This window comes from Carassius carassius, chromosome 9 (genome assembly GCF_963082965.1).
Source record: "Carassius carassius chromosome 9, fCarCar2.1, whole genome shotgun sequence".
Classification (NCBI taxonomy): Eukaryota; Metazoa; Chordata; class Actinopteri; order Cypriniformes; family Cyprinidae; genus Carassius; species Carassius carassius.
This window is the reverse complement of record NC_081763.1, coordinates 20608341-20620324: the sequence shown is the minus strand read 5'-3', so window position 1 is coordinate 20620324 and position 11984 is coordinate 20608341.

The following is an 11984-nucleotide window of genomic DNA, read 5'->3' as shown; positions in this document are numbered from 1 at the left end:
ACGTGACTGTAGAATTTCTCGTCCAGAGTGTCATAAATAATTTAAATCCAGCCAGGCTGGGGCCAGGCCAGGCATTTAGTTTAGAGAGAGTTGGGTTTATATGCCTGAATCTTTTCTAAATCTACAAGCTTTGGGTTTGCATTGTTTTAGATTCAACAAACCGTGATTCATTAGTTCAGAACGAATGAATCGTTGAACTGCATATCCGTTACAATTTCAATTCGGAGAAGAGATTGTCAAATTTGGGGCAAGTAATTGAGATGCAACGCCGGACATCACATGTAAACCCATGAGAGTAATAAACACTTCCCCCACCTAGCAGAACCAGACTGAAATTCCTAAGGGGGGCCTTTTAACCTCTGGTCTCCACAGAAATCTTTATGTCAGAGAATGACATAGAAACTGTCTTTTCTAGATATAAATGGACCAAAATGAACTCAAAAAGACTTATAAATGAATCAGTCCATCGCTTAACTCCATATTCATTTATATGTAACCCACACATTTGACTATCATGTTATAATCACTTATTGTGTATGTCTTTTAATAACTATTGGATCACTTAAGGATACATATTCATGTTTATAGTGTATGTGTTGGAATCTGTTAGCTTGAAACAGGCATGACCATCACTTATTTGTCAAATGTATCATATTCTTGTTATAGGAATCATGTCCAAAATTAGACCCTGCAAGAGTGGGAAATTTCGGACCACATGCTTGATAAGATAACATGTGATTTATGATACCCCCGAGCAAAGAAAATATCTGATTGGTCAAGACAACATTTGAGGTATGGCCAACAGGCCAGTTTAAATACTTAGGACACCATAAAATTTTAGCTTCTAGCTTTGCTTCTTAGCTTTTGCTATTAGTCATGTTTGCTTTTAGCTTTTAGCTTTTAGCTTTGCTTCTGCTATTAGTCATGTCTGCTTTTAGCTTGTAGTTTTGATTCCTAGCTTTTGCTTCTAGCCATGCTTTTAGTCGTCACTTCTCTTTGAGCGCGGTTCCAGCATGCTTCAGCCTGCACGCCTGCTGCTACCTAGCCACGATGAGAAGAAACACCACCTAGTCTCGCCAAACTTTACTTCTTTTCTTTTCCGTTTGAGAGTTTCCTGTTCTGAGTTAAGTTTTGTAACGCCGTGTCTCCGAGTCTGACATCGAGTGCCCGTTCAACTTCAACCAGCCACACAACTCTGCATCGTCAGCCAACGCCCAACCATGGGCTTCCCAAGACGTCACTCAACGACTACTGAACTTCCAGCCAATCAGCGACATCGGGAAACCCCCTTTCAACGACAACTTTACACAGGAGACGCAAGTAGTACCTCCAGACATTTGTACTGGTGTATCTAATATAATTTTAACCTCATTGAGGAACTCAATGCGAGGGTTAATTAAGTGATTGATGGTTGTTCATGTCTATGCAATTTCACATATTGCTGTAAACTTGGGACTTCACATTTTCATTCTCTTAAACTCATTCTTCCCTAACTTTCTATCTTCCTGTAACTTGTGTGAATGTGCGAGTGCGTGTGCTTATGTGTTAGATTAGTTTGTATGTCTTAGATTTATCTAATAAAGCCTTATTCATATTGAAAGAGAAGTATCTTGTGTTTTGTGCTTACAAGTTAATGTCTTAAACTGCCGATCTTGTTACTGTGCTCAGGGGCGGATTTAGAAATTTTGGGGCCCAAGGCAAACACAGACATGGGGCCCTCTACATCTCTTGTTTCCCTCCTTTTGTCAATCCTTATTTTTCAAAAAAAAAAAGCCCTACTTGTTACTTCTCTTCAGCAGTCTTCACACAGCAATGATGTATAGACATCTGGAGTTGTATCTGTAAGAAAAAAAGAAGAAAAATAAAAAACACAGAACAACATTCTGTTTAACAGATGTATCCTCTGTAAAATTGTATTTACATAAAATTTTCTCTGTACAATAATATGTATTATCTATTTACACAGGGAAGAGCTGTCATTGGTTGTCATTTACCTTGGTTGTTCTGATAGTATCTTCTATATGGATCTGCTTGCTGCTACATGTTGTTTTTGGACTTCGGTCTTGTGTTACTAAAGTGAGAAGAAACACACAAGACAATAAGTGATCAATTATGGAGACATCATTTTAGTAAAAATAACTTACCTTTTAAAATGTTTACCTTTTTTCTTTCACTGACTTTCTCCTGCTCTCCCTTTTTTTCTGACCATTTCTTCATTTCCCTTGTCTCTGTTTTTGCATCTTTCTCGTCTTCTCTCTTTGGTCTTTGCCTATCTTTTTCTTCTTCTGTGTGTGTCTGTCTGTGAGTGAGTGTGTGTGTGTGAGTGTGTCTGTGTGTGTGTGTGAGTGAGTGTGTGGGTGTGTCTGTGTGTGTCTGTGTGTAAGTGTGTCTGTGTGAGAGTGTCTGTGTGAGTGAGTGTGACTGTGTGTGTGAGTGAGTGTGTCTGTCTGTGTGTGTGAGTGAGTGTGTCTGTGTGTGTGAGTGAGTGAGTGTGTCTGTGTGTGTGAGTGAGTGAGTGTGTCTGTGTGAGAGTGCCTGTGTGTGTGAGTGAGTGTGTCTGTGTCAGAGTGCCTGTGTGTGTGTGTGTGAGTGAGTGTGTCTGTGTGTGTGAGTGAGTGAGTGTGTGTGTCTGTGTGTGTCTGTGTCTGTGTGTGTGAGTGAGTGTGTGGGTGTGTCTGTGTGTAAGTGTGTCTGTGTGAGAGTGTCTATGTGAGTGAGTGTGACTGTGTGTGAGTGAGTGTGTCTGTGTGTGTGTGTGAGTGAGTGTGTCTGTGTGTGTGTGTGAGTGAGTGTGTCTGTGTGTAAGTGTGTCTGTGTGAGAGTGTCTGTGTGAGTGAGTGTGACTGTGTGTGAGTGAGTGTGTCCGTGTGTGTGACTGTGTGTGAGTGAGTGTGTCCGTGTGTGTGAGTGAGTGTGTCTGTGTCTGTGTGTGTGTCTGTGTCTGTGTGTGTGAGTGTGTCTGTGTGAGTGAGTGTGTGTGTGTGTGTGTGTGTGTCTGTGTGAGTGAGTGTGTGTGTGTGTGTGTGTGTGTGTGTGTGTGTGTGTGAGTCTGTGTGAGTGAGTGTGTCTGTGAGTGAGTGTCTGTATTGTCATGTCTAAAGCACTATAATCTGACCTTGCGAGCTTTGGCCTCATCAAATCTTGCTATCACTGATTCCATATCCAGTGACTTCCTGACTTCCTGCTTGATGGAGAGAACAGCTAGAGCAGACAGCCTGTCCTGTGACATAGTTGATCTGAGGTACGTTTTGATTAGTTTCAGTGATGAGAAACTTCTCTCACCCGAAGCTACTGTAACAGGGAGAGTGAGGAGGAGTCTGAAAGCTATACTCAAATTTGGATATATGTCAAGTAAATTCTCTTTATATATATAGTCAAGCATCTCAAATGGTGATGAGACATGTGGCGGGAATGACCTAACTGCACCCTTAACCTCAAGCTTCATATCTTCTGCATCAATGTCATCCATCCTTTGCTCTAATCTGTGGCAGCATTCATCCAGCTTCCCTTCCTTCTCAGTGCTTCTCATTGTGTCGAGTGAGTAGAGAAATCCATAAAGCTCATAGAAGATTTCCATGCTGGAAAATCTGTTCTCTACTGTGACAAGAGCTGTATCTACTAGACGTAGAAAAAACTCTCTTTTGAAGAGCTCTTCTGCAGTTGACTGAGTCTGCTCTGCTCCCTCATACTCAAACTGTTTGTTTTTTCTTCTCTGACGCACCTCAGGCCAGCTCATCTCCACCTCAAGCTTCTCTGCTATCTCCCTGGCATCTGTTTTCGCAGAATGAAATCCATGACTGCGAAATTCCTGAAGAAATTCTTTCACTGCCCTGATTTCTTCTCTCACTGTCTCAACTGAAACTCAACTGAAACTGTCTCAACTGAATCATTATTATCACTGTCACTGAAAGTGAACGCGGAAGTTTTGTTACCTGCAGCTCCAGTTGAAGGATCCTCCTCATCCTGTAAAATTGCCGTGCATGTAACGTTAGCAGCAATATCGCTTGAGCAGCCTGGGCTAGCACTGTCGGCACCGGCGGCAACGGGTAGTTCCTCCACGCTAGCAGCAGTGCTAACAGTCGTGATGGTGTTAGCGTTGTTGTCATTGTCAGGGGGGCCGGGCATCACAAAAAAGTTTGTTACCTTCGGCAATTTTGCTAAAAACTTTTTGCTTTCCTCCCGTTTCTTCCTTTTTTAGGTAGCTTCGCTTCATTTTTACTGTCAACACTCTGTTTTACACTCTGTCTATCACTGTCAATCACTTCTTCTTCGTCAGTTTTTTGGCGCATTACAGCCTATCACTTTCGCAGATGCACAGTAATTGAAATAATGGAATAGTCCAATGTAGTGAGTTGGGGGGGTAAAAAAAAAAAAAATCTTTAAGCAAGTTAATGGGGCATTTTGGGGGCCCCTAGGTAGCTCGGGGCCCAAGGCAATTGCCGACCTTTGCCTAATGGTAAAGTCCGCCCCTGACTGTGCTAATTGAAGTGAAGTGAAGTGAAGTGACATTCAGCCAAGTATGGTGACCCATACTCAGAATTTGTGCTCTGCATTTAACCCATCCGAAATGCACACACACAGAGCAGTGAACACACACACACACTGTGAGCACACACCTGGAGCAGTGGGCAGCCATTTATGCTGCGGCGCCCGGGGAGCAGTTAGGGGTTCGATGCCTTGCTCAAGGGCACCTAAGTCGTGGTATTGAGGGCGGTGAGAAAACTGTACATGCACTCCCCCCACCCACAATTCCTGCCGGCCCGGGACTCGAACCCACAACCCTTCGATTGGGAGTCCGATTCTCTAACCACCAGGCCACGACTTCCCATGATTGATAGTGTTTTCACTATAGTTTGGATATTAATATCCAGCGCAGATTTGATGTTAAACGGCTCGTTCAGTGAATCGCAGGGCGTCTCAGTGAACAGCCGTGAAACAGTGATTCTGTTCAAATTCCCTTAAAAATATTAAATGATTGCCTTTGAGCTAAATTAACCTGTTTCCCTTACAGCTTAATTTTCATTTTTGGCTTAACCAACCCTTTAAGCAGGCGAATCTTGTTGTACAGTATGCTGTTGCAGTGTTCATCTTGTAGCAATGCTGATTGTTTCACTCATTCTACTGGACTAGTTTTTCTTCTTATTGAACACATTAAGATAGACTAAATAAAGGGATAATTATAAAAGAAAAAAGTGTGAAAAACCTTATTTAGCGATAAACCATCTACAAAACATTATTAGAACTCAAAATGAAATTCGATAAATAAAAATACATAAATACAAAAAATTTACATAATTTGTATTATAATTTCCCACTGTTAAGAAAAGCAAGATTTGTGCAGCCATAATCCCTTCTTTGCATTAACGTTAATGGAATCAAATCATATTTTTGACGTGCAGAAATGGAAATGGCCTTGTTAACAGTTCTGAAGCTGAATTGTAGATGACTTACAAACACACACATACACACACACACACACACAATCCTCTTCAGAAGTGGGTCTAACACTTTCATGTGCCTGTGCCCCTTGCCCTGCAGTGACGACTTTGATATGTGCTTTTATGGGATCAGTGGGAATAGGATTTTGCACAGTTATTATGACAGAGACCTCCCCATCTCTCTGATCCGCACTCTGCTCCTCTTCTTCTGCTTAATCCCCACATGTTCTACTTCAGTCTTCATTTCCTTGCTGGTGGGAGGCCCAGAGAAACATGGGGAATGTTATCTTCTGCACCCAGTCCACCAGCAGATCAAATCAGATTTGTGAACTTCATTGTAATTCCGGTTGCTCACCTTATGTTTGTCTGTGCAGTCAGATATAAAAACCAGATAAATCTATCCAGCTCATTCTTAATGTAAGAACGGGTGCAGCCATATTGTAACTAGGATGTGCAAGGTTATTTGATCTGTACAAAAATAGTTATTTATGCTGCTTGATATTACAAACTGAAGGGTACTACGCTATTTGTTTTTGTTTTCTTTTTTTCTGAGAGTGTTGCAGTAAATGAATCAGAAGTCTCACTTATTCAGAGAAAATAGCTTACTTTAGTGTTGCAAAATAAAGTGGATTATCTATGTTTGCAGATTTATTAAAGTCTTGACAGCGCCTTGGGCTCCAATGCAGTAAATAACAGTTTAGGCTTATGCTATAACAATATTTGCCTTGTTTGGGTTTTGTCGACTAATGAGGCTTGACGGCAATACTATTCATAAATGTCATGTTCTTTTAATTCTGCATCATGTTTTCAGAACAGGTGACCAAGCAGAAAACGGTGTGTGGTGAACCTGTGTACTGTAAACTTCAGACAGCTGAGCGCCTGTCTCCTCTACTCAACAGAGAGTATTTCAGACACACATTACAGCTCCCTGATGTGCTCATTTTATAAACGCTTTCACATTATATGCTATTAACAGTTAGAAATGAATGAAGACATATACAGTATGTTGTGCATCTTTCAGCCTTCATTTATTGTGGTTTAAAATGAGACACAAAGACATGCCCGATACAAACCCAGACACATGAATCACTCGTAATAATGAGTCATCATATTTTAGGCAGTAAGTACATTTGCAGCAGCACTTCAAATGATAAGTTCAGATCAGATACAGTTCAGATTGACTGATTTAACATCCAATTCACCTTGACGAGTAATCATCTAAGCAACCAGTTTTTTTTTAAATAAAATAACATATAACTGACCCAATAGGATTTCTTAGTAATTTGACTGCAATGACTGAATGCCTTTAAGCAGTTATAATGGAGTTAGGTACTGCAATTTCAAAAGCAGCAGGGAAAATAGCCTTCCTTAGCATTGGTGGTCCTGTTTTTGCTGAGAATTAATGTACAAACCAATACCCCACAGCCCAATTCACTAAGAACTCTGTGCCGTTCCTACATTGGCACACAGCAAGCAGGGATTTTTAAAAGAGAGACTGACAGAGAAGGGAATGGTCAACTGACTCACTGTAGTGAGAGTAAATCAGCCATGAAAGACGATGTCCCCAGAGATTCATTGAAGCTATGGGTTTAAAATAAAATCAGTGGCAAATCCACTGTGTCTGCTAGTCCCAAAGCAAAACTAATTATGTGGCAATTCAGAGTGAAAGAGCGAGACAAATGTGTTGTTTATTCTGCAATTGATTGTCATTCATAAAAAATATAATGAAATGCCACGCTGTCTGTGTAACAGTGAGCAGTGCTAATTCTCTCTGCTGTATAAGGTTTTCTTGTCACATGACAACAAAATACCTTCCTGCATGTTGGTTGCACAGTAAAAAAAAAAAAAATTAGGTTGTTAATACAAAGATGTAGTACATTTTACAAAATAAATACATAAATATCAAATAGTATTTCTACTTAAAATTTTTTTACATTTATTTCAATGTATTATTTACTTAAGCAGTTTCTCAGTAAAAAATGTTTCAATACCATTTTTCTTTTCAGTGCACAACACAGACTTTTAAATGCTGTACAAATTGTTGTAAGAATATTAAATTATTTCAAATGTTTTAAGAATATACTATTACTACCACCACTACTACTAATGCATTAAGCATTAAATAGGCCTTTTAAATCACCAAAACTATAAATATTTGAAGAGCTTTTGGTTATCCCAACATTTCCTCTTCAAGAATTTCTGGTAAGACTTTACTTCAAGGCTTTAGGTATAATGCATTATTACAGGTATTCATAATGTACACTGTGTGCATTTTTCATAAATAATTGTAACCAATGTTAAAAGGCATTTGAAGGTTTTTTTGTCATGTGTTTTAATGCACTATACTTTCTAAAGGTGTAACACTGAATAAACAAACATTATAATGTTACGGTTACAAATTAGGGTGTGTGCTAAACGGAAGACTAAAGAGCTGGAGGAGGATGGTGATCAAAATGAGGAGTTTACTAGAAAACGAAGGAGAATAACAGACAATATACTATATTACACAAATAGGTTAAGTTACATATAGATGCACATTCAGGTTACAATACAATACACATTCAATCACGGACGAGGGAGAACTGAACAGACCGGGTATTTAAACACACCGAAGGTAATGAGGGAACTGGAGACAGGTGGGGAATAATCAATTAACCAAAACAAGCACAGGAAGACCAAATAAGGGAACAGAAAGTTCATAAACGTAACAGTTACAACTGTGGATACAATTATTAATTACATACAATGCATTATAAGCTGCATAAAACTACTTATAATGCATTATATATAAAGGCCTTAAGTTTTTTTTTATTTAATTTTGGTTTTACTCAAATTAAATTAGATTTAGTGCCATGTTCTTAAAAATTTAAACTTTGTGTTCATGTTTCCATTCAAAAAAATACTGATTTGACAATTTACGAGTTAACCTTCAAATAAAAGTTATATAATACTTTACTTGCACACACGACAGCACACATATTAATCTTTGTCAAAAATGTTCAATTCAATTCAATTCAAGTTTATTTGTATAGCGCTTTTTACAATACAAATCGTTACAAAGCAACTTTACAGAAAATTAAAAATAATAATAATAATACAAGACGTAGTCAGCTAGATGATGAACTATCAATATTATTAATTAATAGTAATTATATGATGCAGTCACACATGTAGCAATAATTGTTAGTTCTGTTTGTTGATTCAAGGATAGGATCATCTGGGGTCCTCTGAGGGTCAGCATCATCTCTTCTCAGGTGTTCTGGATCCAGACTGGAGCTTGTGTAAATCCTAGTTACCACGGGATGTAAATCCCGTGGCAAAACATAGAAACAAGATAGAGACATCATTAGCATAGCTGCTGATCCAACAAAGTAAAATTAGTTTAACCCAAGCTAAAGAATAAAAATGCAGATGCAACTACACTCACAATTTAAGAGATACATTATTCGAATGCTTGGCGAAAGAGATGCGTTTTTAATCTAGATTTAAACAGAGAGAGTGTGTCTGAACCCCGAACATTATCAGGAAGGCTATTCCAGAGTTTGGGAGCCAAATGTGAAAAAGCTCTACCTCCTTTAGTGGACTTTGCTATCCTAGGAACTACCAAAAGTCCAGCGTTTTGTGACCTTAGGGTGCGTGATGGGTTGTAGCGTGGTAGAAGGCTAGTTAGGTACGCAGGAGCTAAACCATTTAGGGCCTTATAGGTAAGTAATGATAATTTGTAACAGATACGGAACTTAATAGGTAGCCAGTGCAGAGACTGTAAAATTGGGGTAATATGATCATATTTTCTTGACCTGGTAAGGACTCTAGCTGCTGCATTTTGGACTACCTGTAGCTTGTTTATTGACGAAGCAGGACAACCACCTAGAAGTCCATTACAATAGTCCAGTCTAGAGGTCATGAAAGCATGAACTAGCTTTTCTGCATCAGAAACAGATAACATGTTTCGTAGCTTGGCAATGTTTCTAAGATGGAAGAATGCAGTTTTTGTAACATTGGAAATATGATTTTCAAAAGACAAATTGCTGTCTAATATAACACCCAGATTTCTGACTGTAGAAGAAGTAACAGTACATCCGTCTAGTTGCAGATTGTAATCTACAAGATTCTGTGTGGTGTTTTTTGGTCCAATAATTAATATCTCTGTCTTATCTGAATTTAATTGGAGAAAATTATTTGTCATCCAATCTTTTACATTTTTAACACACTCTGTTAGCTTAGATAATTGGGAAGTTTCATCTGGTCTCGTTGAAATATATAGCTGAGTATCATCAGCATAACAGTGGAAGCTTATTCCGTATTTTCTAATAATATTACCAAGGGGCAACATGTATATTGAAAATAGAAGGGGACCTAGGACGGATCCTTGTGGCACTCCATATTTTACTGATGATAAATGAGATGACACCCCATTTAAGTAAACAAAATGGTAGCGATCGGACAGGTAGGATCTAAACCATCTTAGAGCCTGCCCTTGAATACCTGTATAGTTTTGTAATCGATCTATGAGTATGTCATGATCTATGGTGTCGAACGCAGCACTAAGATCAAGTAAGACTAGAAATGAGATGCAGCCTTGATCTGACGCAAGAAGCAGGTCATTTGTAATTTTAACAAGTGCAGTTTCTGTGCTATGGTGGGGCCTAAAACCTGACTGAAATTCTTCATACAGATCATTTTTATGCAGGAAGGTGCTCAATTGAGCAGACACAACTTTTTCTAAAATTTTAGACATAAATGGAAGATTTGAAATAGGCCTATAATTTGCCAGTACACTAGGATCTAGTTTTGGTTTCTTAATAAGAGGCTTGATAACCGCCAGCTCGAATGGTTTTGGGACGTGACCTAAAGATAACGACGAGTTAATGATATTGAGAAGCGGTTCTTCGGCTACAGGTAACAGCTCTTTTAGTAATTTAGTGGGTACAGGATCTAATAAACATGTTGTTGGTTTAGATACAGTGATAAGTTTATTTAGCTCTTCCTGTCCTATATTTGTAAAGCACTGCAGTTTATCTTTGAGGGCGATGGATGAAACTGAAGTGTTAGACGCTGTAGAATCTACATTCGCTATTGTATTTCTAATGTTATCTATTTTATCAGTGAAGAAATTCATAAAGTCATTACTATTTAACGTTGGTGGAATATTTGAATCAGGTGGCGTCTGGTAATTTGTTAATTTAGCCACTGTGCTAAATAAAAACCTTGGATTGTTTTGGTTATTTTCAATGAGTTTGTGGATATGCTCTGCCCTAGCAGTTTTTAGAGCCTGTCTATAGCTGGACATACTGTTTTTCCATGCAATTTTAAAAACTTCCAAGTTAGTTTTTCTCCATTTGCGTTCAAGACTACGAGTTACTTTCTTGAGAGAGTGAGTATTACTGTTATACCATGGCACAGTACGTTTTTCTCTAACCTTTTTCAATTTGATGGGGGCAACAGCTTCTAATGTATTAGAGAAAATAGTGCCCATGTTGTCAGTAATTTCGTCTAATTCATGTGTATTTTTGGGTACAAATAGCAGTTGAGATAGATCAGGCAGGTTATTTGCGAATCTGTCTTTGGTGGCTGGAACAATAGTTCTGCCCAGACGGTAACGCTGAGACATATAGTTAATATCAGTTATACGCAGCATGCACGATACAAGGAAATGGTCTGTAATATCATCACATTGGGGTACAATATCTATAGCAGTAAGATCGATTCCATGCGATATAATTAGATCTAGTGTATGATTAAAACGATGAGTGGGCCCGGTGACATTTTGCTTGACTCCAAAGGAGTTTATTAGGTCAGTAAACGCAAGTCCTAATGTATCATTTGCATTTTCAACGTGAATATTAAAATCTCCCATGATTAGCGCCTTATCAACTGTAACTAGAAGATCTGAGAGGAAATCTGCAAATTCTTTTAGGAATTCTGTATACGGCCCTGGTGGTCTATACACAGTAGCCAGAGCAAGAGATACATTAGATTTCTTTTGCATGTCTGACAGTGTAACATTTAGCAAAAGTATTTCAAAAGAGTTAAACCTGTATCCTGTTTTCTGGGTAACATTGAGAATATCACTATATATTGTTGCAACACCTCCTCCACGACCAGTCTGTAAATGTAAATGTACATATATTTTTTTAGTCATAGTCTCCTTAAGTTTGCTCAATTTGACCTGAACAAAAAGTGTCATTTCATATGAAGAATCTAATATTTTATATCATATGAAGCAATGAAATAACCAGGTTTTTTTTTTTTTTTTTTTTTCTTTTTTTTTTTTTTTTTGGTAATAAAACAGTGTCAGATGTTAGTTACACCACTCTGACATTGGGCTGTTTTTCAAAATATTTTTAAAGAAATAAGAAGAGAGAGAAAGAGAGAGAGATCATATCAATATGATTATTAAATAAATACAATTGTGTTTTTTAACACTTTTTATTAAGTTACTAATTAACTAATTTTAAAATTAGTTAATCATCATATAGAATTCAAATGTACAAGTTTCATTTTCAATGAATTTCTGAATAGCCACTTATTTGTTTATTTTTAAAA